This window comes from Crocodylus siamensis, chromosome 1 (genome assembly GCF_052110815.1).
Source record: "Crocodylus siamensis isolate JL-2025a chromosome 1, ASM5211081v1, whole genome shotgun sequence".
NCBI lineage: Eukaryota > Metazoa > Chordata > Crocodylia > Crocodylidae > Crocodylus > Crocodylus siamensis.
In genome coordinates this window covers 25322480-25349223 of record NC_143395.1, presented here as the reverse complement: position 1 = coordinate 25349223, position 26744 = coordinate 25322480, and the positions used below count along the sequence as shown (strand labels likewise).

The 26744-nt window shown below is 42.2% G+C and overlaps 1 protein-coding gene across 3 annotated transcripts in view; it reads left to right on the top strand.

Moving 5' to 3' along the window:
• The first annotated feature begins 110 nt into the window (after positions 1-110).
• The window catches only part of HPCAL1 (hippocalcin like 1), a 118137-nt gene continuing 91503 nt past the window's right edge, over positions 111-26744 (top strand). Inside the window, exons 1-3 of one of the 3 annotated variants that reach the window (XM_090032166.1) lie at positions 111-250; positions 10317-10350; positions 17766-17812. The gene's annotated coding sequence lies outside the window, so the exon portion shown is untranslated. The remainder of the gene's footprint in view (positions 251-10316; positions 10351-17765; positions 17813-26744) is intronic. The other 2 variants (XM_090032175.1, XM_090032183.1) reach the window with 2 other exon arrangements.

Genomic DNA, 26744 nt, shown 5'->3' with positions numbered 1-26744 from the left:
ACCAAGTGCCTCCCTGCCGGGGGGACCAACACACCGCAGCCCCCAGTCCCGCGCCGGGTGGTGGCGCTCGGCCGCGGGGGCGGGTAGTGACACCGCCCCCCCGCCCCGCCCCGCGCTGCCCAGCAGCGAAGTTCAGCCTCCCACCACCCGCGCCCCTTCCTCCCGCTCCGCGCCCCTTCCTCCGCCTGGAGCCGAGAGCCGCAGCCGAGCCGAGCCGAGCCGCAGCCCGCGGGGATCGCGCCCGGACCCGGTAAGGGTCTCCCGCGGGCGGGGCGGGACGGGCGGTGGGTGCAGATCGTGGCCCTTCCCTGCCGGAGTCCGGAGCTCCCCCCGGCCTCTGCACGCGGGCTTGGGGGCCGGGCCGGCCGCGCCCCTCGCCCTGGGGGGCCCTCGGGGGCAGCGCCGGGCCGTGGCCGGACGGTCCCAGCGGCTTGGGGGAGAGGGAGCTCCGGGCACAGCGCTGCCAGGGGACACGGGACCGGGCAGAAATCCCCCCTTCTCTCCCTCCCCACCCCGTTGCTGGGAGCCCCTGGGTGCAGCCTGTGGCTCAGCGCCTCCGGTGTCCCACTGGAGTTCCAGCCAGGCCGGGCGAGCTCCAGGAAAGCCGCCGCGCGCGGTCCCTGCTGTCGCCCGAAGCGCAGCCCTGGGAGCAGTTAATCTGCCGTGACTTTGAAGCGTCCTGCCCCTCCTTCGGGACCTGCGAGGTAGAGTCGCACGCACGCCCCTACCGCATCCCCGCTCTCTTGCTCACGGTGGGCTCCTGTGTGAGGAGGGTGAAAAAAGGGTGATGATGACCCAACGTTGCTCTGCTGAAACCTAAAGCAGCCCGATTGCCTTTGCAAATCTTCCTGTGTGCTGCACTGTGCGTCTTGCTGACAGGCAGTCTCTCTGCGTTGTCTTGTGCTCTCCCGTTTGTCCGGACACCTCTTATCTCCCATTTCATACCTAGGCGTGGTTTACACTGAAAAGTGTTGCCAGCACAGCCGAGTGGGGAAAAAAATCACATTCCCAATGGATGTGGCTGTCCTGGCAAAGACAACTGGAGAGGCAAGTGCACCAGCAAAAGGGAAAGAAAACACCCCCCCCCTTTTCTCCCCAAACGCAAAACTTTTTTTTTTTTCTGGCATAGCTTATTTCTTTCAAGGAACTGGCAACTGGCAGTATAGCTTGCACAGGCTTTTCCCAGTCATACAGCTCTGCTGGGGCAGTGATACAGATGCACTTCATTTTAACTGTAGGCAGGCCCATTGACTGTTGTTTTCTGTGCCCAGGCTGTCACTTTGTCTGAGTCTGGGCAGCTCCTAGTACAGAGAGATCAAGCTAGAACTCTTGGGTACTTTGGTAATACAGCTGCTACTGTACCCATATAGTAGCTTTGAGCTAACACTGAAGATTACTTTGTAGCTCAAAGGATTAAATTTGGCACATGGTTGCTTTTTTGCACAGGCATGTGCTCTATGACTAGAAATGGTAGTTTTCCCATTAAACAGTAGTGCAATTATGCAAACCACTTTTTCGAGAGCATCAGTTCTTACTCAAATGAGGTAGAAATGCTAGTACATCAAGTAGGCGGTGATTGGGCTGAGACTTCCGAGCTGCAGGCTTGTCCGTGTTGTGGCGGTGCGTAGGGATGTCTTTAGATAATGAAGTCGAGTCTTTGCCTGCATACAAAATGTGCTGATATTTTAGGGAAAGGGATTATTGCTTTTCTGAAGAGCTGCTGATATTTTCTGCAGGTACGACTTTAGGTCAGATTTAGTAACAAGTTCAAGGTGTTACCCACTGAATGGAAATCAGGCAAACTTCTTAAAAAATGTTTTTGCACCTTGGTTTGTAGTACTCAAAAAAAAGTATTGATGTAGGACCAGGTTTTGGGACATTATCAGAAAAAAAATATACTGTCGTTGGGCACAAGGGCTTCATGGAGTTGAGCTTTTAATTATACTAAGCATAAAATACTTTGAATCGGTGCCTGAAATTCTGCTTGCTCCAATACTGTGCTATCGTTCTGAAATCTAATAAATGCGTAAGCTTGATTAGCTTCACCCTGGCAGTCTTTTGCTGAACAGAAGCTTTAGACTGGGTTAGCAAAACTTTGATTTCTGCATGTCTTGACTCCTCCAGCAAGCATGACTTTTCCCTATCATCACATTCTGCTTAACAGTCTGATAGCAAAGTAATTGTGTACCCTTTAACAAAATAATAAGGTTAAATAACTTCCTGATGTGCCTCAGCAGTTGGGAGGAGGGGGGGTGGAACCTCAAGCAAATCCCCTGGAAAACCTTGTCTTTTTCTCAAAGTGGGAATAATTGTTCTTTTTAACTGGCGACGTATCCATTCAAATGAGCACTACTGTGTACATTCCTCTTTGACTATTAAGTATGAGATGGAGAACGAATCCCCTCAATCTGACACAGGTGTAATTCCCATGAAGAATGCAATGTCTAGTGAGAAATGATAGTTATAACTCATTAGTGGAATAGCAAGTTTTAGAGGGCATCTGAATTACTACCATGGAAGAAATCGTGAACAGTATTTATCTCTTCTTACTGTACCTCGTCTTTATCCCTTTTTGAGAAAGGAGCAGACTTGCATGCAGGCAGCCAAGAAGGAACCAGGTAGTTTATAGGATTTACCTTGCATGTTAAACAAGATATTTCTCCCTAAAAAAGCAGCACTCTGGAAGAAAATGTCCCTTATAGCCAACACTTTTTTTTTTTTTGAGTGACCAATCTACTATATCGTGGGACACTGTCAACTTAAAATCCAGTTGCATCAAAATCAAAATTCTGAGTTAGATGTGACTTTGGCAGTGATGCATTTGAGACCCTCTTGGGTTGGGTTTGGATTTTTTTGGTTTTGGGGTTTTTTGGGGGGGGTGGGGACTTTACAATTGCATTTTTTTTAAAAGGGGCTTTTCCCTCTCCTTTTACTCCATGTGATACCTATGTAGAAAAGAGCCTGACAGTAAAGGGGAAATCATGTAACTAAACAGGGTGAACAAACCAGGAAAAATATTTTGCTGGTAAAACTGATGTCTTCCTAAAGATGTCTTATGCTGATGCCACCCCTTTAGGTGCCTCAGTAATGTTACTGAAATACAATGGTTAAATGAGAACAGGCATCTGCAGAGTCTGAGGGGCCAGGAAGGTTGATGTTGCAAGCAGGATGGGAACTTGACAATGTAAGATGCTGTTTGAAAAGCATCAGATGAGGACCTGACCACTTTGCCAAGATAAAGGATAAGCTCATGCAGCTGACTGAGCAATCGGATTGCATTTTTCCTGTTTTGGACAGAGTTTCTATTGTAACAAATTAACTAGTATACTAATCATGTTGGCAAAGGTGTTTGTTTTTGATTCCCAAAACACTGAGCATGCCAGCATGTGAATTGACTACTCAAAAAAAAAAAAAGGCAGAAAGCATTTCATTGTGAATGTCTGGGTTTGCATTAGTGCTGGGGCATAAACTATGGCTCGTATAGTTTCTTGAAAATACAAACATTACTCTTGACAAAGAGGGGTGGTATAGCTTAGGCTTCAGTTAAGGAAATACATCTTGCTTGAAAGTTGGCACGTGTCTTGTGCAAAGTCATTTTCAAACTGGCGGAGGCGGGAGTGGGAGGGAGAAAAAGACTGCCTTCTGGGGGCCAGAAGCCAAGAATGTGTGGGCGTAATGTGAGTCTTTTTTTCCCCCGTGTTTTTAATTCACCTCTGTACAGAGCAGACTAGCACATCTACATGGCACGGGGAGGCCTGCTGATGCTCTGTGGTTTCAAAGTTGTTTTTTTTCCCTTTCAGTTTTTAAAGTGTATTATGAATGGAATTCTTCTGCTCTTGGCAGTTCTCCCATGAAGTAAAGGGAGAAAAGCTCAGAGTTGTATTGCAGTTGGCCACAGCAGAAGCTAATTCTGGTTTGTAGGGCATCATCTGTTTTCTATATTGGGTTTTTAGTAGTAAATAACATTTCTCAAATCTTTTTCTACATCATGTTTCTCAGAATAAAGCTCTTGTGGTGATGGCAAAATATTTTATTTTTTTAAAGCTGGCTATTGGTTATGAAGATAGAGTGTGCTTGTAAAGGTCATGTGATTTATAACCACTACCACTTTTTTTTTTTTAAATCCCTGTTAATTAAACAACGTAGGGTTTAAAAAGATGCCTAATAGTGAGGGTTTCTTACTATAGAAGATGGGGAAGGGGAAGTCAAGTGTATATGTCAAGTGTATAATGATTGCAACTTGATTTTTGTTGTCCTTTTTTCTGAAGGAGAGAGGGCAAGAGCAGCATAAAATTTGGCATAAGACAAGAAGAATCTCTTGGTTCATTCACATCCTCTGCTGTTGCATGGTGTCACATCAGATAAGTCTTCAAAAACTCCCCAAGCTTCAGCTTAACACTAGTGTAACTGTTAAGCCCCAATCATTCTTATAGGAACATATTCCAGAATCTCACTGCTCTGGTAGCCATAAATACATTTGGGTTGAATATTGGAACTAGTTTATGTACATTTTGTCCTTGTATGATGTTTTTCTATTTAGCTCCCTTCCCCACCACCTAGGTTTTATCCTCCTGATGTGTTCATAGACACAAATTAACTGACACAGAAACAAATTAATTCTCGAAAAGGAAATGGGGAGCAAGAAGGGTAAGCATAGGAATAGACTTAGTAGGCAGTAGAAAGCAAGCGGTGATTAGACACCATTTTGATTTTTAATGGGTTGGGATGTATTGCACTTAGAGTTTATATATGCCCATTTGTTTCAGGAGTGCCCTAGGGGCTTTCTTAAAATATGATGATCCTTTGCAGCAGCACACACAGAAGGTGCTCTGATTGAATCCTGTTAAAAAAAAACAACAAAAAACCACACCTAGGATAAAATAAAAAAGGGTTTCAAATACAGATGCTTTTAAATTGCTGCTTTGTGACCGATCTTGGTAATACAGTTAGAGCCATTTAAATGAAAATTATTCCAGGGTAATTAATGTTGGTGAAACCTGTCTTTCCCATCTCTGTGCCTTTTGCACTCTGGTAAAGTGCAGCAAGTATGGGGTAACTGGTTTAGCCTCTCACTACTGGAATTTTAAAATGTCTCTGCAGATGTAAACAGTTTAATTATCTTCTGACTTCAGTAGAGCATTCCCTATCCACACTTAAGTCAGATGATCTGCATTCATATAATGTTTTTGTTAAGAGAATCATACCTGATACCTTTTAATATGCACTGCCTGGCCTGCCATCCTGAAGTTGACTTGCAGTGCAGTACCTTAGGTGTGTTACATACTAAGTTTCAGCATGTATGTAGATTGCTTTCAAGCTGTTGAAAAACTATTAAATAGGAACATTCAGGGAACAATCTATCTAATACAACATGAAAGGTTGAAAAGCTTGTTATTTTTCAAACCCAAATTAATTTGGGAGGAAACAACCTCTGAATAGTCATATACTATAGGGTGGTTATTTTTCTTTTTTCTCCAAAAGTTGTCTCTCTTAAAACCTTCCCTTGGTGCAGTTTGCAATTGACAGGAGTCCTCTCAGTTGTCTGAAAGAGAATAGGAAAAAATCCTTTAGACTCACCTGTAGAACTAAGGTTAAAGAGGAGCTTTAATTCATACAACGTGTGTTCCTCTCCTATCATTGTAAATTTGAGTTTCAACCTTTTATACAGATGGTTCTAACGTCGATCAGTTATGGAGCCTAAGCGGCATAGTTTACTCTGACTATGGAGAGGAGGAGAGTAGAGCATTCCTGCCATTAAAATATAAATAATTTAACTTCCTTTCCATTAGAACAGACTCTAATTTTATTTGCCCAAAGTTACAATAGGGCTCTGGTGTGTCATCTTCTGGTGAGGATTTGTATCTTTAGGAATTTGCTCATGTATACTAGTCTGAGTTTGAGGAAACTCCAAGTAGGGCCCACTGATATTGCTCTGTATTTAGGTGATTTGGTTTAGATTAGCTTTGTTTGTTCCCAGTTTCTTTTTCTAGTTTCTTGCTGTCTGGACTAACACTAGATCTGCTGAGTTTAGCCCGTGACAGTACCTTATCATTTTGGGATGGTGAGGGACGGGAACGGACATAAAATAAAAATACCTGTCTGCTATGCTATATAAATGAATTGCTTTTCATGAATAAACTTGAAATTCTTTCCCTTTGTTGGATCATACTATGTATTTATATGTATGTATGAAGCTCACAGACGATTATGAAGCATTTTTACTGTAGTACTGGCTTTAAGAGCAGGTGGTAAGTTTCTCAGTGCACCAGTCACTGTAAAAAGTTGAGCTGTCTGTTATGGCTTGCTTACATAGACTTACATAAGCAGTTCTATTCAGTCAAGGGGGATAGCACTGCACATAAATGCAGAAGTGGTTAGCTGTGTTAGTCTAAAGTCAGCCAGAAGGCAGGACACAGTGGCATCTTAGGCCCCTGACAGATGTTACATTTTAAGATGCAATTAGTCTGTTAATTGCCCCTTAAATAGTAACTGACCTCATGTTCAGACAATTCCCCAAAAAGGGAACCCAGCCACAAGAATATTATACAAAACATATGATATTTTGTACCCAGTTTCCGTTGCGTCTTAAGCCGAATATGTGGAGCTGGAGTCCAGCATGGTGGGGCAGGAGCTGCCCACTGCCACGTCCCTGCCCTACCTTCTGCCCAGAGCAGCATGGGGAGGAGAAGCCACTGGTGGCTGTGCGCAGTGGCTGGGGCTAGGACCATCCAGTGAGTGTGAACGTGGGTGGGAGCACAGTACAGGCTGCCCTGGGCAGGAATGGGCAGGACTTGGTCTCATGCAGAGTACCACAGGGGTGCTGTGGGTTGGATACAATCAATTGGTGGGAAAATTAGTTGGTGGGCCAGATCCAGCCCATGGGCTATGTTTTGCCCATCCCTGGTCTAGAGCTGTGTCACATAGAGCAGAGAAAGTTTCGTTGTTCCTTTTGCAGCAGTTGCACCATCTGTGTCTGTCCCTGTAACACCTCACTTTCCTCATGGACTGATGAGGCAGAGGAGGAACCTTGGAAAGGGAGAAGTAGTGACTGAGGAACCACCTGCTGCAGCTGCTAGTTTATTGGGTGCCAGATGTGTGCATCCAGAAGGCTGGTGCCCAAGCAGCAAAATAATCCTGACCTCCTCTTTCCCTGCCTAGATTTCAAGTGTAGTCCATTTAAGACTGAAAAAGGGCTTTTTTGCCCTTCTCCAGTCACTGCTGGTTAAGTGTGCTGCCCTGCCAGTGCTGAGGCCTCAACACTACCTAGCTCCCCCATTTTCAAGGCTTTTAATAGTTGCTATCTAGGCTGCTTTGAAAAAACTGGAAAATGAGGGGAGATGGTTTCACAGCTGCTAACCAGCTCCTGTCCTTTTCAAGGTACCCTTTCAGTAGCAGCCCTTTGACAGTTGCTTCCTCCTCTTTGTTTCTGACACAGTTAAAGGGAGTTATAAAGCAGATAGTTGCTGTTAGTGACTCTGCAGTTAACCCAAGCAGAAGCTGGGCTGAATGAAACAGCTTCACAATGTGCAGTGTATGCGCTTAACTGATGTGCAGATAGCCAGATTTGTAACAATGTTAGTAATGGGCAGTAAGTTGGGACCAGCAAGCATTTAAGTGTATTATGCTTAGGTGTGGATCCATATTCTTTCTGTATCTGGGCCAGCTGATCCTTACTGCACCAGCTGTAGTTCAGACTGCCATAAACTCCTCCAACTGAGCTTAGACAGCCCTTATCAGCCTGCCAGGCTACCAATCCTGAGCTTGGTCTAGACCAGGGGTGGCCATTCTGTGGAATGCGTGCCACAAATGGCACAGGTAGTAGCTGTGTATGGCTTACGGCAGATTGGACAGAGAGTAGGATGCAGATGATGGGGTTTGAAGTGGGATTGAGGGGAGGGATAGGACCCAGCCTTAATTTGTGGCACACCTGCCAAAGAGGTTGGCCCCCACTGGTCTAGACTCAAATTTTACCTGCAAAATTAAGTTGTGAAAACAATTTTACCATTAGCCAAAATAATGGTAAATAATTAGCTGTCGATAGGTGTATTAGCGAGGGCACAGTACATTTGCCAGAAAAAAGCTGCATCTCACCGGGGGGCTTGCCTGTATGTATGCCTTTTCCTGAGTCTGAATTGGCAAATCCTTTTAAATGTGCACAGATCCTTAGAGAGTTGAGTGCCATTGTCTGTGAGAGAAGCCATGCTAATGCTAATCTCAGGTATGCTTACAAATGGGTCCCTGTATACTCTGTAACACAGCCGCATTCTGGGGCAAAAACATCTAAATTCTATAGCAGTATACACTTTATTTTCTGTGAGAAATTCCCCACTCCCATCCTTTCTGAGCCCCTGCCCAAACAGCAATCATTCTCAAAAAGAAGTGCTTATAATGTACATTTATTTCTTTTCCAGCAGTGCCTGTTTTGATAATGGACTTCTTGCTTGCCTCTAGGCAGCCTAAGTCCAAATTCTTTCTTCCCTCCCCTATGTATGTCAGAGAAGAAGAAGCTTATGGGAAGTTTCAGTTTCTCTTCTCTAAGGCTCTCCAGATTGTGCTTTCTTCTTCTTCAAGAGGCCCAGCTTTCCTGCTTATGTTTCTGGCTGTCTGTTCCCTGACTGCCGGCTGGTCTCCAGCTCTGGTTCCATGGAACAATGCAGAGTGTGTGCTTGTTCCAGCACATTATCTCTGCAGGTAGACTAGGAAAACAAGGGAGCTGCAGGCAGATCCCAATAAGATGGATCAGCAGTGAAATGACAAAATTTGTCAGGAAGATGACTGAGATCACAGCATCGTAGAATTAAAATCCCATATTTGTGCAGTTATGAAATTGTGGAATCCTGATGGAGATTAAGAAGTCAGGTCTTACTTCTACAGCTATTTGGAGGCTTCCTACAGACTTGGGTAGACACCAGTGCATTACTTTGCTCATTTTGTACTTCTAGTGCTAGGTTAAATGCAAAGGAAGTTTAGATTAGATATTAGGAAAACCTTTCTCACTAGCAGGGTAGGAAAACATTGGAACAGGTTACACAGAGTGGTGGTAGAGTCTCCATCCATGGAAGTTTTTAAGACCTGGCTAGACAGAGCCTTGACTGGGATGCACTAGATGGGGATGGTCCTGCTTTGAACAAGGGGTTAGACTAGAAGATGACCTCCTGAGGTCTTCCTACCCTAATTTTCTATGACTAAATGATTCTATTTGTAACAATAGGGATAGAAATATAATTAATAAAAATAAATGAACGGTAGAATGTAGAGAATAACTCTGTCAACTGATGTAATCGATGGGAACTAGTAAATTCCATGGCTGGGTGTACACTTAATTGTGCTACCCTGGTGATGGGGGAGCAGAATACAACGGGTATATGGACAAAGTTAAAGTGATATGGGTTTCTTTAACTTTGCAGTCCCAACTTCTATCCTTGTCATTTTAATGTGAGGTTTGGATGTCCTAACCTTCAGAAGTTTGAGCTTTTCTAGCCTTTGTGCGCTCTGATATTTTTCATATACATTAACTGATACTATTGTAGCTCCATTTACCAAAGGCTATGTTCTACCCCCTTTCTGTGGATCTACTTTACAAAATTTGCTGTAGTAAATTCTTCCCACCCCCCCCATGCCCATCTCTCACACAAGATAAAAAGCCGTCATTCTGCACCCCAACATGTATTCAGTTCTTGGTAGTTGTCATTGTGTGTAGTATGATGACATAAGAGAAGGATAAAAAGAGGAAGAGAGAGATAAGCTTCCTGAACAATGAATGTGTAGTAATATAATTGTGTTAATCTTATTGGAAAGAGTTTAACATTAAAAGAGGAAATGGAGTGAACAGCTGGCACTGTTCCAACCCAAGCTGCCTCCACCCTTTGTTAATTCTAACCCAATAGCTAGTGCCCAGTCAGGCCATACAATGTGTGGCATTCGCCAGTTGGCTTTAAAAAATGCAATTCAGGAAGGAAAAAATAGAAAGTGAAGGTAATTCATCTTGTACTAGCACTTTAAAGCTTGCAAAATTTAGATTTAATCAAATTTTAATATGCTTAGTCATAGTGGAGCATTAGTGTCTCTCTCCTCTCTCTCCCGCCTCCCCCCATTTAGTATCTGCAGTATTGCCTACTGCAATATGTGATCTTACTGCTTAAAGATTAGGTTCAATCACATAATGAGTCAGAAATTGTTGCCCTTTTTGAAACAAACAAGAAGCTTGTGTTCAACATTTAGACACTAGTATTGTCTTGAAGTCTTCCTCTCCAAAGCATGTTCAAACTTACTTAAAATTGGAATGCTGCTTACCATAATTTTTTGTTTTTTTTTAGAGTTCAAGATCCTGGTAGAGAGAGACTGGAAGTGGCAAGTATAAAATATTATTTAAATTGGGCACCAAAATGCCCATGCAGCAAGTTTCTGCAAGTGAGATGTGCATTTTTCCTCAATACATGTTACAGTACTAAAAAGCATCAGTTAGTAAGAAGTACTTGAGCCAAGCACCTTATACAAAATAAAAGTGCAATTCAGCTTTGGTAAAAAGGGGCAAAATTGCATTAAAATCATCTGAGTTGCATCTGCTTGTACCAGGAGAGTTATCTGCCCAATAACATTTCAGGGGGAAGGCAGGGTGGCACTTCTAGAGAGCAGCTGGTTCAGAGGCATGAATTCTTGTAGCATCCTTTTTTAATTCTGTCCCAGTTGCTTATGCCCATTCAGACAATGCAGTCAGTTTTTATTAAAAAAGCAACTGCAACAGATACTAGGAAGGGATGGGTAGAAAGAAAGCAAAGTTGTTCTAAAGAAAGGAAAGGGATGGGCAGGGGGGAGCATGCTAAGAGAGGTAATAAGTGGATTGTTTACTTCAGTTAAGATGAAGTCTAATTTTACATGAACAAGGCACTTAACATCTGGAAGACCACTGAAACTGCTGGACCAGGTAGTGGCATAGGAACATATAGTCCCAGTTGCGACCACGGTTAATACTGCCTAGTCTGTGGCTGACTCTGTTTTGCAGTTTCACATTCAAGTTGTTTTTTTAAAGTTTAAGGACAGATACGCTGAGGTGGAGAATGGACTGTCTAAGGAGGTTGAAGTATTCTGCCATGGGCTTTTGTGTGTTTCTGGAATCAATATAAAATCGGCATCCATTCATTTTATTTATTTATTTATTTATTTATTTTACATAGGCATTGTCTGTCTAGTCAACATAGACAGCAAAGGGGTATTGTATTTACTGTACCATCTAACAAAGTAGGTTGTTGTTTCTGAAAGCCCATGCCTCTAAAACAGTTCATCTATAAGGTGCAACCCTCTCTATCTTCTACCTGACTTCAGATTCGCATGGCTAGCTAGCTCTATGCCAGTAATATTTCAGTACAGGTCATTGTATAGCGTTCTTGCATTTTTTTTTTACTATGTCTGTTTTTTCTATATCTCAAAATTTTTGGATGCATGTTTTTATTTCTTTGTTCATATTAGTGTTGAAGAAGGATCATAGCTGCATAGGTGTAGACAGACTTGTGGTAGTTTAATAGCTTAACCCCTAAGCAGAAAATGTCCAATTAATAACCAGTCAGAGATGCTACACATCTCTGTTGAAAGAGTAGTTATTCGTTCTGGATGTAATTGCCCACTATTTTAGATCCAAGAGGATTTGCTTAAGGCAAAATGTAACGGATGATGATAAGATAGTTGTGAATACTTCTTTATAATTCCCTTACGAGTAGGAGTTAGACTGGATAAACTAATAGGTATCATCTGACTCCAGGCAGATCTTAGATCATATTAGAAGCTTCTACCTATGTAGTAATATAAATTGCAAAAACAACCTTGCATTAAAATATTTTTGTTAATAAAGTGTGGTGTCAAAGATGTAGGATGCTATTTCCACATACAGAGAAGATGCAAAAAAGGGGATTTGCTTAAGAGCTGTTTTAAGCACCCAGTAAATAATAAATAGTAACATATTTTCAAGATTTGTTAACCTGTAGTTTTCTGCCTCTCGATGTTCTCTCTTCTTGGGGAACTGCAGTGCTAACTTTTTTTTAAACATTGTCTTACTAATGATTTGATGTTACTATCTTTAGCCTATACAAAAGATGGCCGAGGGGTGACCTTGTGGTTGCCTATAAATTTATCAGGGGAGGACAGCAGGGAATTGGGGATGCACTGTTTACCAGAGCGCCTCAGGGAGTAACTAGGAATAATGGGTGCAAACTAGGGGAGAGTAGATTTAGGTTAGACATTAGGAAGAATTTTTTTACAATAAGGGTGGCCAGAGTCTGGAATGGGCTTCCAAGAGAGGTGGTGCTGTCACCTAACTTGGAGGTCTTCAAGAGGAGGCTTGACAATCACTTGGCTGGGATTGTCTGACCTCAGTCCTCTTTCCTGCCGGGGCAGGGGGTTGGACACAATGTTTCATTAGGCCCCTTCAGATGCTATAATCTGTGAATCTTTCTCTAACTTTTCACTGGGCAGGGAATGAGCCTGGCTTGGTTTCAGCTTCACTGTTAAAATTACATTTACCTAACAATGCCAGATTTGCTTAGTAAGCAGTTGGCAGGTACTGTTTAATTACGAGCCACACTTCATGTTGCAAAAATGAATGTTGGAAAGCTACGTATGCCAACTGCAGAAGAAGAAACTGAAGGAATTGTCAGTTGCTGCACAGTCAGTTCTTATAACCAAAGTTGTGGATTATTTTAAAGCATGAGGAATCCCAGTAGCCTAGGAACTAGGGGTGCACTCATAAAGATTTCCTTGGCCAATACAGATAGCTGATTATTAACCAGGCATATCGGCCAATACTAATCTGATAGATGATTTATAGGAATGCAGCCAGGCAGCTTGGAGAGCAGCGCCCTGCAGGTAAGTTTGCTGGGGGAAGGGGCTTGAGGGAGGGAAGGAGTGTGGAGTGGCAGATTGAGGCCCCTATGGTGGGGGAGGTGGCAAAAAGGCAGGCACTGCTCAGCCAGAGCAGTGAATGGGATCCCAGGGCTGGGAGTTGTATGAAGTGGTGGGTGGCTCATCCAGGGAACATGGTGAAGGGGAATGGTCATCCCTGTACAGCTGTGTGCACCCTTGGGTGAGGTATGGGGGGCATGTGCCCCCCCCAGATCTATGTATGGGGTGGAGGCAGGCTGTCCACAATGGGCTTAGGGCCAGGGGCAACGCCAGTCTCTTCCTGGTGAGGGGCTGGGCTGAGCACAGGCAGGAACAGAGCAGGCTCAGTTGCATGAGGCAGGCAGTGGTGGCGCTCGCCAGGGTAGCTATGTGAGAGCTAAGGTGGACTGGAGTGGCTATAGCCCCCCCTAGTGCCACCCATGCTTGGGGCATTCTACTCTGCTGCCTTTTCCTTGGGAGCCCCCTGCTGTAGGCCGTACCTCCCAGATGAGTTGCCTGGCTCCATCCCTCTCCTGGCCCTGGAGTCCCATTCACCACCCTGGCTGCCCCACCTCCTCCTTCATCATGGGGGCTGCTCTCCAAGCTACCCGGCTGCATTTCTCACTGTGTCCATGCGTCTAACTGTATGCATGCATGCCACGTTTATCAGTGACATTGGCTACACCAGCCAAAAAAAGCCAATAGCTGATGATGTTAATTTTCTATTTATCAGTGTGGATCTGGTATGTAACGGATATAACAGTACACCTCTACTGGGAATGTATTTCTGTTCAGCTGGAAGTTGTAAATGGTATTTGAAGTAAAATCCATGGGGAATGTCTTGGGTGCCTCACCATAGCTATTTCCTAGAATTCTAAGTGTTCTATAACTCAGTGAATTGATGTTTCTTCATGCTTTTTAAGACTTCTGGCTAACCTGAAGCTAATATTTAAAATGGTCCCTATTGTGGACTTCTAGCAGGAATGTTCAGTTTTGTCTGTGGTCTTATCTCACCATATGCATTCAAGGTCTAAGGAGACTAGCATACTCAAATATTATGGAAATAAGGGCCATTATGAGTACCCTTAATAAATAGAAAATAATGCATACCATGGATACCAGTAGAGGAAGGAGGGATGAACAACAGGTCATGCTGCTCAGACACTACCTAAACCTCTCTATGCAGCACTGGGGGAGGAGTACATCTGTACTTTAGTTATAGCAATGACAGCATTGTACTGTGGATTTGGCTTTAAATTCATTTGCTGAAGTAGCAATAAGCAACCTAGCCACAGCACAGAATTTGGTGTGGTCTGCAAGACCTGCCTCAAAAGGCAGGGTGAAATAGCCTATGCTGAGTTCTGAGCCACTGTGGTTAGACCACTGCAGCTTCCTTACCTCGCCAGGTTAAAGCTAGCTCAGGCATGTCTATACCAAGTCACTATAAATGTACCTTGAGGAGAAATAACTGCTCTTCCAACTGTCCAAACTCAAGGCTAACAACACTGTCATGCAGTATCCTTCCCTCCCATAATTTAACAGAATTGAGAGAACTGTACGGAGCTCTGTTTCTTTGGGTCACAGTATCATATTCATCCACTGGTCACAAAGAAAATTAATTAATTTAACACTGCTTTTATGACTGGCAGTTGCATGTTTGTACAACTGCATTACCCAGTAGATCAGGGGTGGGTAAAATGTGGGCTGGATGTGGTCCGCCAGGCCATTCTATCCGTTCTGCAGAGCCCCTAAAAAATGGAGAAAATCAATATATATCTACCCCTGGCTGCCTGTCATGCGGCCCTTGATGGCTTGCCAAAACTTAGTAAGCGGCCCTCCACCCAATATAATTGCCCGCCCCTGCAGTAGATTTATGAGGTCTAGATTATAGATGCAGCAATTATAAGGGTGCTGTTCTGAGAGTTAGGGTGGGGAGGAAATGTGGTGAGAGGAGCCAGAGAGATGCATCCTGTAGAGCAGGAGGCTGACTGGCATGCGTTGGCCAGACACAGCATGTCACTCGGTATAAGGAAGGTATAAGGAAGAAATTGTTAGAACGGTCTCAGTGGATGTTTAGTGCACTGGCTTCTGCACGTTGCAAGTTGGAAATGGGCTAGAGAGAAAAGTCAAAGATGTGGCCAAGGCAAGTCTGTTGTGAAAGAACAGGGTGGTACACAGTGGAAGTGTTTTGGCCTTTTTATATCTGGGACTGGGAGATGGTTGCAAGAATATTGAGTAGACTGCAGGATTTTAGGGCTTATGAACAGTCACTTATTTGCATTCAGAAAGATGGTAAGCTTAAATTGGCAGATTCTGAACAAGCAAAAAGCTGTAGGTAACCACGATTTGTTACTTGGGAAAGGGAGAGCAAAGGCTGTCTTTATCTGAACAAGGTTTGCTGGCATGTACTGTTAAAAAAAAAAAAAAAAAAACCGATCAGCTAGAGAGAAGCCTTATTCCAAAGGTAGCTTTAATAACAGTATTGATTTGCCTTAATGTTTGCCTGTGAAAGCTGAACTTCCAAGACTTTGGTAGATGCTTTTTAATGTTGATTACTACTATTGATTGATAATATTATCAGCAAAATGAATGTATATGGCACCAGTGCAGAGTGAAACTATTTCTGCTATAAAGGAAGAGAGTCTACTATAGGTCAGGCTCCTTACTGGAGAGAAGCCTACTTGTAAGAATAATGGCCATGACAAAACATGAAGAAAAAGAGGATAACATCTCCCCAAGTCCAAGAAGATGTTGAATTTAAAATGCCCCTTCAATAATTAGATTCTATATATGGAAAAAGTATAAATTTATTATAATTTCCTGTGTAGGGTCATCTTAAATTTGTTTCTCCCACCACTGCCATGGGGAAAGCAGAGGCAGGTGGTGCCTACCACTTGTCTCCCCTGCAGCCTGCCCATCTGGTGCCTCCACCCCGTGTTGCCTCTGCCCCCAGCTTGATCCCCACACCCTCTGTGCCTTCCTCAGTTTACTGTCAGGTGCGGCTCCAGTTCCATTGACTCTTGGGCATGGAGCACATGCCAACTCCAACCCATGCCTGGCCATGCAGCAGCATCCCAGGGCTGGAGCTATGCCATTGCTGGTTGGCCAGGTGGGGGATTGAGCTTGCATGGACTCCCTGCCTGAAACAGAACAAGCCTAAGGTGTCTGACAGGAAAGGGCAAGGGAAGGAGAGAGGGTAGAGGTTGTGAAGGAGGAGGAGGTGAAGGAGCTGCAGCAGTCACCTCACCCTGGCCTGACTCGGGCTTAGAGCCAGAATCAGCTGCAGCAGTCTCCTGCCTCCCACTCCACCTTCTACTTGAATCTAAGATGAAGGACTTTTTTCCCTCATGCTGAAAGGGGAAGGAGAACATAGTTTTGGATTTAAGTAAATGTGGTAATTTTAGATTGCACAACCCAATGCTTCAGGGGACACATTTGCAGTACAGGCAATGGATCATCGTAGGGTGAAGGGATGCTTTGCCTCCTGTATGTGGGCACAATGGAATTAAAGTAAGACTGTATCTTGACAGTTAACCTGATTCCACTGAAAGTCTGCATGACTGGTGTGGTGTCTCCGAGCTGTCCTACAAGTGAATGGTATAATAGGTCTGAAATGGAAATTTGTAATAGGTCATGCTTGGGATGCACTCTCAACAAGGTTTGTGGTGCTGCTCATCACCCAGAAGGGGTGCGAGCTAATTGTATGTGGTTTTTTTTAGTAGCTGGCTGCCACTGAGGCCAAAAGCCTACTGCTTCATTTCAGATAAAGGCCTAAAGCTCAGTGACTTTGCTTAGTAGTGACCTTTTTTTTTCTGCTCAAGATTCTGGGTTCTGTCCTTGAAAATATGTTATGCAGTGTGTGTGTCCATCTTGTCTTGCATTTCAGACATTGACTTCGACGTATGTCCATCTTTAGTCCCTAGACACTGTATGGTTAGTTTAATGCTGATTGACCACCCATTCAGAGGAAAGACAGCAATGTGAATTAAAGACATTTTTAGACTATGAGGTGTCTGTTTGGGAAAGTTGAATGACTTGTGTAACGTAAGAAGTTCTCACTGTTTTCAGCCCAGAATACCAGGGTGTAGGAAGCATTACATAATATAAGCATTCATTGCATTGCTTTTTTCTGTGATTTTTGCAGCCTGCGCACAAAGATTCTTCTTGGAAGGATAATCTTCACCACCACACTGGTAGCTTTGCACTACTAATCAGGAAAATGTTAGATGGGTTCAGCCACCCTCTTCTACCCAACCCTCAAAAGATAACTGACATCTGCTTTAACTCTGCCTTGTCATTACATTTCTACTATAAATTGCTTCCAGTAATTCAGTGGTCCTTTCTTTTCCATTGACGTTGGATTTTAAATTCAGATTGATTCCCTGCAGTCCAGTTAAACTAAATTGTGTAGGATTGGAGCCAAATATTATGACTTTAAGAAATATTATCCAGTTGTTATCCAGAAGCTTTACTTTTTCAAAAAATTTAAACTTTTGGAGCTTTTCTGTTAAATGTTGGTTGGTTCGTTTCTTTTTTCTTTCAAGGGGTGCTTGACTTGGTTTAAAATCTCTCTGAGTCTGTTTCTTCACCTGCAAAATGGGAATAATAGCATTTACTCCCAAGAAGGTACAGTTGCTAAATTAATTTGCCTGTCATAGTGTATTGTACTGCTGCTCATCACTGCCTCTGAGCCTCTTGCATGTAAAATCAATAGCAATAATGAAGCCCCTGGTGGGCTTTGTGGAGTCTCTAGAATTTGTATTTTTTAGCTTTTGAATCCTTGGCTGTAAGGTACCATAGAGATGGAAATAGTCATCAGAAGTGTAAGTCATGTAAAAGACTGACTGAAAGGAAAGCTATATGTAAAGTATGTATTTTTGTGCTCTTTCCTTCAGGCAAGTGAAGCCATTGAACTTGCTCTGAAGAAGTTCCAAGATAGGTGGTAAGTACTTTTCAGCTTTTGCTCTTCGAAGGCATCAGATGAACTGGCAAAATAGAAAGTATAAATCTTAAATTAGTCTGCAGCAGGTATTAATCTTCTGTATTGAATTACGTTTAGGGTCCTTTTTAGAGACAAGGTGCCCTTCATTTTGGATTTGATGAATGGGGTTTAAAAAAAAGGTTTTAATCTATATTTTCACACTAGAATCAATTTCCTGAGAATTAATTATCTTTTTTTTTCTTTTTAAGACTAATTTATTTAAAGCTTGACTCCAGTGGGGGAAATTTGCCCAAATTTGGTTGTATTTTCAAGTAATAGTCTATACTGCCCCATGGGACTGCAAAGTCCTTTTCATTTCAAAGGGCAGATTATCTATTAAAATTTCATTCTGTCCAATTAAGCAGCTCAGGGTAACCTGCCCAGCTCACTTTTGCCTTTACTAATATGATTACTATGGCTCATGTCTTAATACCATACTGCTGTGTATTTCATACGTATGTATGTGCTTATAAAGAGGAAGCTAATAAAACTAGTTAAAATACCACTAAAATAGTCAGAAAATGTAAAAGGTAAGAATCCTACAGAAATGTTAATATGACCACTTTACTCAAACTGCTGTTAATCAGCATAGTTCTCTTCAGTTTTGTTGAGGTATGCCCCTAAATACCAACTGAGGATGTGGACAGTTGTGTTTTCAGTGACTTGTTTCTGGATAAATATGTGTTTGACTTCTTCTTTCAATACGGAATTCTTTCCAATAAGATTAACACAATTATATCATTGCATGGTAATTGCTCAGGAAGTTTATCCTTTTACTTGCATTTGCCTAGTGCACAGGATATAAGCTATTAAATAAAGCACTTGTGTTCAAACAGGCTTGGGGTACTTGGCTGCAGTTTAATGTTCCTCCCTTCAGTGAAATAAATCTGTATTACACTAAAGTGTCTTTTGTTAGAAAGAATACCAGTGTTTTTGAGTCCAAAGGAAACTTGTTTATATGTCCAGAGTGCTAAAAAGTAGCTTCCTAGATGTTTTTAATGCATATTATACATCTTGTGTTCATGTTTGAGCATTTGTAAACTTTTGCCTAAAACGCATTTTCAATAAGTGCCCCTTTAAACTTGTTCATACTCATACAGTTGGTATAACATTAATTTAGTTCTTTCAAGAAAGGTCCATGTGTAACAAATGGAACATCATCTTACTTTGAAAATTCAAATAAAGGGCTAAGGCAAGGATTTGTACTTTTAAGTATGTTTAGTTATGCAGTCCTTACGACTTAACACAAATCTTCACAAAGCTTAAACCACCTGAGGCAGATTTTCAATCTTTTGCTCCTTTTCTGACCACTCCTGTGAGTAACCGTTGCCAGTGCTGAAGGTAGGGGAGCATTTATATATCTGCATCCCAGGTATCTTATTTCTGGGACATTTATTTATCTGTAATACTTGCTCTGTTGAAACTTCAAGGGCCTCTAGTGTTTTGAGATGTTGCTAAATGAATCAAACTCTCTTCCTTAGGGTGGAGTAGAATGTAGGATCTGCCACAGTAAAGTTGCTTGACCTTTAAATACACAGTACTAAACTGTCAATTTAAATCTTACTTGTTGGCTAATTTTTTCATCCAGAATTTCAGACATCTAAAAGGACTGTAAGTGGGGCGGGGGGGAACAAATTTAAAAAAATCTTTGCACATTCTTAACATTGGTTACTGTTTCCCCTGTGTTACTGTAAAGAACTATATTTTCAAAAATCAATTAGATTTGAGCTCCTAAGCCACTTTAAAAATGGAATTTAGTATTTAATGCCACTTTTACTTTATACCAGTGAATACCCTTCCCACTCTTTGAAGATGAAGTTTTTACCCAGCTTGAAAGGGCTTAAGCTGATGTAGTGTATTCCAGTTGGAGAACTGAAATAAGCAGTACCATTATAAGGTACCTTTATACCAGCAATTGGTTCTACAACTGTGTTTATATTTCAGGACAAATAGTAGACTAGGATTAAGTGTAACTGTTTCCATACTGGGAATGCTACTGGTCATAGAGTCAAGAATAAAACTGGACTTCTAATCAGCATGGTTATAACAGTACAATTTAAGAACTGATCTGTGCCTTAGGTGACTGTTAATTGCACTTTTCGGGTTGTTAGCCTTAATTAGTTTCCCCTGTTCTCTTTGAAGGATTTTTCTCATATGGTAATTTCAGGGCCTGGAACAATGTGGAATGGAAAGTATATTGGGTATTTGTGGGGGTGGAGATGGATGGAGTTGGAGGCAGGTGTAGTGACTGAAATAACTGTAAGCATTTTGTTTTCAGTTAACCAAACTCCAAGTCAGGTGTGCCCTATAGCAATAGTAGCTCACCGTGCTGCATGCTTTTATATATGCTTGACGGTATAAACACTCATATTTAACTGTATGAACTATTTGAATGGGGAAGAGGTGTGACTCTAAATAAATGAATGAATAAAAATACTATGGTCTCAGTTCAGAGAAATACTTAAGCATGTGCTCAAGTGTTCTTGATTGTGCAAGCTACTTAATTACGTGCCTGCATGTAGCTGCACAGTTTTCAATAGGGGCAGGTACTCGTGCTCAAAGTTTGCTATACACTTAAATAACAAAATAAAGCATCCACCTATGCGAACAAAGTACCCCAATTAACACTGCTATAAAATATTCACTCTAATTTTTTAGACTTTTATATGGTATATTATGTGGATTTAATATTGCATTAATGTATATTTAGCATTTGTATTAAAAACTTTACAGATGAGTTGTTTGTCAGTGACCAAACCAGTTTAATGGAACTTAAGCTGGTCTTTTTTGTTATTATTTTTATTCCCCCCTCCCATATTTAAAGAAAGAAAGAAAACCTACATCTTATATTTCTAACCCTACCAGAGTAGTTAGAGACTCCAGTAAATATAGATACCTTCTCATAAGTTAATTGTTGTGATGATAAACACCTTCAAATGATGCATTTGATCTTGCAGTTTGATTCCTTCCCCCCGACTCCACTGTAAAATTGTAGCTGAGAAGAATTTAGAAAGAGAAACTCACTTTCTAAATACAGCAAATAGCATCAGAGCTGTAACATAACTGTTCATGCTTTCGGGTACATGATGTCACAGTAACTGTTATCATTTAAATCCTGTAAATATATTATGTTGTGCAGGAAACATTAATGCTTGTATTATTCACCCCTACAAATAGATTTGTAATGCTCACAACAATTTAATGATTTTAAAATTAGGCTCCTGTTGTTTTTAAATTGTAATGTTTTAGAGCCTGTTTCTTCATGTTGCTTTTGGTTTAGCAAAGTCACAATATTTAGATTAGTCTTTCATGAAACAAGGTACAAACAGGAATTCAACCAGGCCCCATGATATGTCTTGCCACCGTTTATAATGTGTGCAGGAGAAATGTATTCTACCTTATCATTTCAATGTAATATTTGACCAAATGTATGCTATAATATCTTGCAGTGCAGAAAGACTGCAGTGATTGCTTTTGCCATACGAAGCTTCAAATCTTTATGGTACAAGGGGTGCAGAGGAGTTTTCCATTGACTTAGAGGGCAGAGTAGGGAACCTGCTCCTCTCTTAGCTGTGGCTGTTGCTGTTGATTAGATGAGCATTGAGTTATGCCCTTTTAACGGTGATTGGTCATGTTGGTTGCCAGTTGGTACAGTGGCTGTAACAAAGGTCTGGCCTTCAAAGTGATGTGGAGATTCAGGAATCCAAAATTGGAAGGCTAGGGGAGCAAGTGGAGGTGTTGCAGAATGCAACACTGGAGAGGAGGAGGGACCTAATCACAAAAAGCCTGGAAGACTAGGAGAAAGTTTAGGAGGTCTTTAGAGGAAGACTCTGGGGAAGGTGATTGTATGTTGTTCTTGAAGTGGGTACCAGCATTTTGAGCAGAGTGGAGTCTTGGATTGCAACTTGTTGGCCAAAGGAGAGGAAATTGCTATATGCTATACACATAGGCGAGGAAGAGAGAAGGTGGGACATGAGGTAATGGTGGAGGTGTGTGCAAGTAGTATAGATGATATAGGCACATGTCCAGGATTTTGCATTACGAAGAACCTCTGAATGCAACAGAAAACATCTTTTAGCTGGCAGGTGAATAGCCTCATCTGCATCTTCAGATGCCTCATTCACTGGGAAGTAACTTCACATTAAGCATTGAAACCACAACCAGGACTAGTGAAATCTTGATCTCACACTGATTGGAGTAGGCTAAAAGTTCTCACAGCCCAGTGAAAGGTTCATTCTGCCAGTAAATTGACTTTTTTAAACCTTTTAATCGAGACTTGAGCTGACATCTCTTCTGCCCTTATTTAAAGAGAAGGCAAGCTGTACTAAGTGGGAGTTTTATTATAATGTATGACAGTGAAAGCTAAAGCTTATTTCCAGCACAGGAAGTGGGTAATATAGAGCAACAACAGGTGTCTTGGTTTCACAAAGTTTATTTGTACTTATTGTAGCCATGCTCCTGCTCCTGAGTCCTACTTTTTTGGAAACCAAATATGGAAGCTTTTTTACTTGCCATGCTCAGTTTCATTAGGTCTTGGCCATTGCACATCCAGATACTCCTCTTGTGCACCAAACCTTGTCCACCCAGCCCTCTTGCCTATCGGAACCATCTGTTTCACTGACCCCACAGTTCCTGGTTGGCCTCAGGCTCTGCTCATTCTCTTTGGGTAAAACTGCCTAGTGCCTTTGTCTGTGCCAGAGCTCCTTTGCACATGATTGTAACCGCCACTATTAGTTTGGTGAAGTCATGGAGGAGGAGGCAGGAGAAAAGCAAATAGTGGACTATGGTAAATCATGAAGTGTGGAAGGAGTTGGGGGCTGTTGCTGGAAGTTGAATGCCATTTACTTTGCCTAGTGGTCATAAAGCCCTTGCTGTTTGCTGTATTGTTATAGCTGCAAAACCTCTCTGAGTCTCTGTGAATGTTTTCTCCTGTTTCTGTTCCATACAAGTAGAGAAACTACCCAGGCTTGAGGATTTAGAAACTGCTGCGATGCAACCAGGATATTACTTTTGTTTATGTTCCTCCACCCTTACTGAGGACCAGCACTAGGAGGAGAAGGTGGCTTTTTTTTTCTGTCTGTTCAGACCTTGGCTGCTGAATCTGCCAGTAGAGATGTGAATATCATCTTGCCTTCCAGTCCCCCAAGAATGTGGTGTCACCAAAAACACTATAAGGGGCTAGATCCCCAGCATTTTTAAAGCCAGTCACTCACTCCCTATCAAGCTTTCCTTCACCTTGAGTTTAATCCACAGTAAAGTAAACGTCAGAATGTGGTGAGCTTTTATTACCAGGTTTCCTTTCATTGCGGGTTTTCCATCCAGGTACTTTGACAAACCATTGTCCTTATTAAAAACTCTTTATGATGCATCTCTTCCTCTGATACTTTCCTTTCTTTATTTTGCTCAGATTGCTTATCCCAGACCCCAGCAGCCTGGCTTAAGTCAACCAGAAGATCATCTTGGGTGTGTGAAACACCACCTGTACCCAGTGGGGAAAGAAGACACAAACTGATTACCCATTTGATAGTACAGTTAGCCTACCATTTTGTTTTTGCTCCTTGCTTAAAAGAAAAAAAAATATAAGGAGTTTCCTTGGCATTGAACTTTGGTATTTATCTTTTTCTTCACAGTCTGATAAGATCGCTCTAGAAGGAATGAGAAGAGCTTGAACGTCTGATGTATTAATATAAATATTTTCATTCCAGCCCCACTCCCTCCCCTTAGTGTAACACTAAGATACTGAAAAAAACAATCGGACAACACCATTAAGTGAAGCAGCTTGTGGGAGAGTGGCATCTAAGAACAATTTCAGGTTAAATTGTGACCATATGTTTCTAACTGAAACATGTATTTTAACTCATTTCTTCTGCTTTTCCTGTATCCAGCTTTATTCAGTACATTACATTCTTCATCTTTGATTTCCCTTTGCCCCCTGTTTTCCTCGTGTTCTTTTTATAATTCAGACCACTACTTGGAGGTTTTTTGCATCGTACTTTCCATATTTTTACTGCATTATTTAATCACTTGAAACTCTCTGAAAAAAAAATTAGGATGGATTTGCTGTGCCACATGCCTAATTTTTTTCCCCTTTTAATAAATGAAATTGCAGCACAAATAGAACATAAGCTTCTTGTACTGCTTTTCTAAAATTATAGTCAAATTTATTTGGGGAGTATTTTGAGGATAAGGTGTTGGGGAAAAAATTAAAAATATGCCTAAACTAGATTTCAGAGCTAAAACAAAGTTATGGGACATGGCATTGTTATATAATAGACAGGGCTTTTCTTCTTTTCTTCACACTAAGCATACTACAGACACTTTCCTTCTCCTATGGTTTGCATGAGCAAGTGGTATAGCATAGGAAGCAAAAAGATGAACCATGTTCTGATGCAAGCATCTCTTGTTGATTCACTGCTGTACAAACATTCGGCCTCTAAGAGCATGGGATTACAAAGCATTATCATCCTCAGATTGACTCAGGTAGTGCTATTTTTATTTAATCTGTATTAAGGTATCATTGTGAATCTTTGGTCTTGCAGCATAGAGGTAATACGATTTGCTATTTTTATAAAAATTAACATGGTTGTACAAATCCTGTCAATACCAAGAACTGAAAAGATTAGTCATGAGCTCTATGCTCCCTTTTGGTAGCAAGTAGCTATATTTTTTGTATTCCTCTAACCTTTGCCACGCTGGCCAGTCTTGGAAGCGTATACTCATATTTGGCTTGTGGTGAAGTCTTTTCTAATTGCTGTTCCAGTGACAAAGCCTGGCCCTGAAACAGAACCTGCCCAGGTAGTTTCTTTGTTTCCAGTGGGACTGCTTTTGAGAGTAAGAATTCCTCACATGAGGTCAGGCTGGTAGGGCCCTTTTTCATGGTCCACAACATAGTAACTGTGAAAAAATCATCAGCAGAAACTTCCTGCAGTGTTGGTGGGTTTTGTCCTTTGACAGTATGTATAGGTAGAAGAGGAGGGCTTGTGAAGGAAAAGAACTTAATCAGATGATGTCAATTTGTGGCCATGTTATCTGGTTACCTGAGCAACCACTCCTAGATGTGTAGATAGCAGTGGTTTTATGAATTCAACCATTAGGGACTTGCCTGACTAAATCAGACAAACAAGGTTTGGTGCTCAGAGTCAACATATGGGGTGCGAGTTTTTCCTTGTTCCTCTGTTATCACTGTATAATCGCTTGCATCTTTAAACAAAAATTATTTTATGACCTGTCATTAAGATAGTTTCTGTTGAAGTACAGTAACCTATTGCCAAATAAGTACTATGTCAGTATAATTCTGACAACCTCACAGAGCTGACTGATGTAGCTAAACTGTTGCATTAAAGGATATGGGACCTTTGAATTTGAAAAGGAAAAGAATTGCAGTAGTAAATACAAGAGTAAGGCAATAAAAAGATGCAGACAGGGAGGTTCTGTATGACCTGTGGTTGAAATTTACAATCCAGGTAGTTTTAAAGGTACCTTACTTTGAAAGTGGCTACAGTTGGTAACAACTGCTAGGATATTTGGAAGTTAAGCCACTTGAATTGTGGGTTGATGAAAAGAAATGACTTAACAGCTTTATAAAGTAACTTTAGGAGTAGAGCTGTTCAGAAACTTGCAGGCGGAACATTTTCTATGAGCATGCCGGTCCATTGCAGCTGGGTCATTCAGTCTTCCTGACAGTTTTCCCAGCCACAAACCTGCACATCACAATTCTCAAATTTCTAACCCTCGGGTTCCCCAGCTCACCTGGCAGGCTCATAGGGGAGCTGAGATGCCCTGGGAGTCCTGGCTCCCAAGTTCGCAGGCTCCTTTGCAGCTCACTAGATGGTCAGCTGTGGAGCAGGGCTTCCAGGCTCCCACTTACTCGTCAGCCTGTCCAGTCAGCTGGTAGCAAGCTGGGGCCCGGGTAGTCCTTGTGAGCACAAGCTCTTAGGCTGCGACTCCAGCAGCCCAGGTTTCCAGGTCTACATCTCCACAGTGGACGTGGACCAGAGCAGTGGTTCTCAACCTTTTTAGCCTTGAGGTTCCCTTCCAGTCTCTAAGGAACTGAGAAACATTGAGCTAGAATTTTAGCTGGTGCTCGATTCTCTCCCACTAAACATTAAAGTTCAAATTCCAGATGATGTCTACTACTTGAGATACAAGGAATATCATTTTTTCCCCTCCTTTTAAAGGCACATAAACAAAGATTTTCATCGCCATGGCTTCACTTTTAAACTAACACGCTTGACATGCTGGCAATGGGGACAGGGCCTTACCCCACTATGTCCTACTTTTTTTTTCTTCACTGTCTGTCCCCTCCCCACCTGTGGTCTGTACCTGAGGGACAAGGGCTGCCCCCACCAGCGCAGCCATTTCTCCAGAGACTTGCATACCACTGACTAGAACCACAGTGCACTGTCAGCCCCTCCTGCTGGCCCTGGGAGCATGGGAGGAACTGGGGAAAGAGCTAGGCTGAAAAATAGGTCACAGTGGCCCAACATTGGCACACCCGTTTGCCTGCACAGAGGTAGCTGGTGCAGGGGGTTGCCAAGAAGTGGGGACCAGCCATAGGTGCTGCTTGTCTGCAGTCTGCTGGAGTACCTGGCAGGGAGGAGGAATCATAGCACAGCACCCTTGGGAGGATCTGGTGGCACCCTGGGATGCCACGACACCTGGTCGAGAATCACTGAGCTAGAGATGCCAGGGTTGTTCCTTTCATGGAAGACCCAGAACTTTAGACTTTCTTTCCAAATTAGAAAAAAACCCCAGAAATACCTTGGAATTGTTTTTGTTTGTTTGGTTGGTTTTTGTTTTGTTTTTCTTCTCCCCAACTCTAATTAGGGCTGATATTAGGCTGGTTCAGGGCATTGAGAGTCCTAGAGAAGTACCCAAGTTCAGAAGTGTTGAT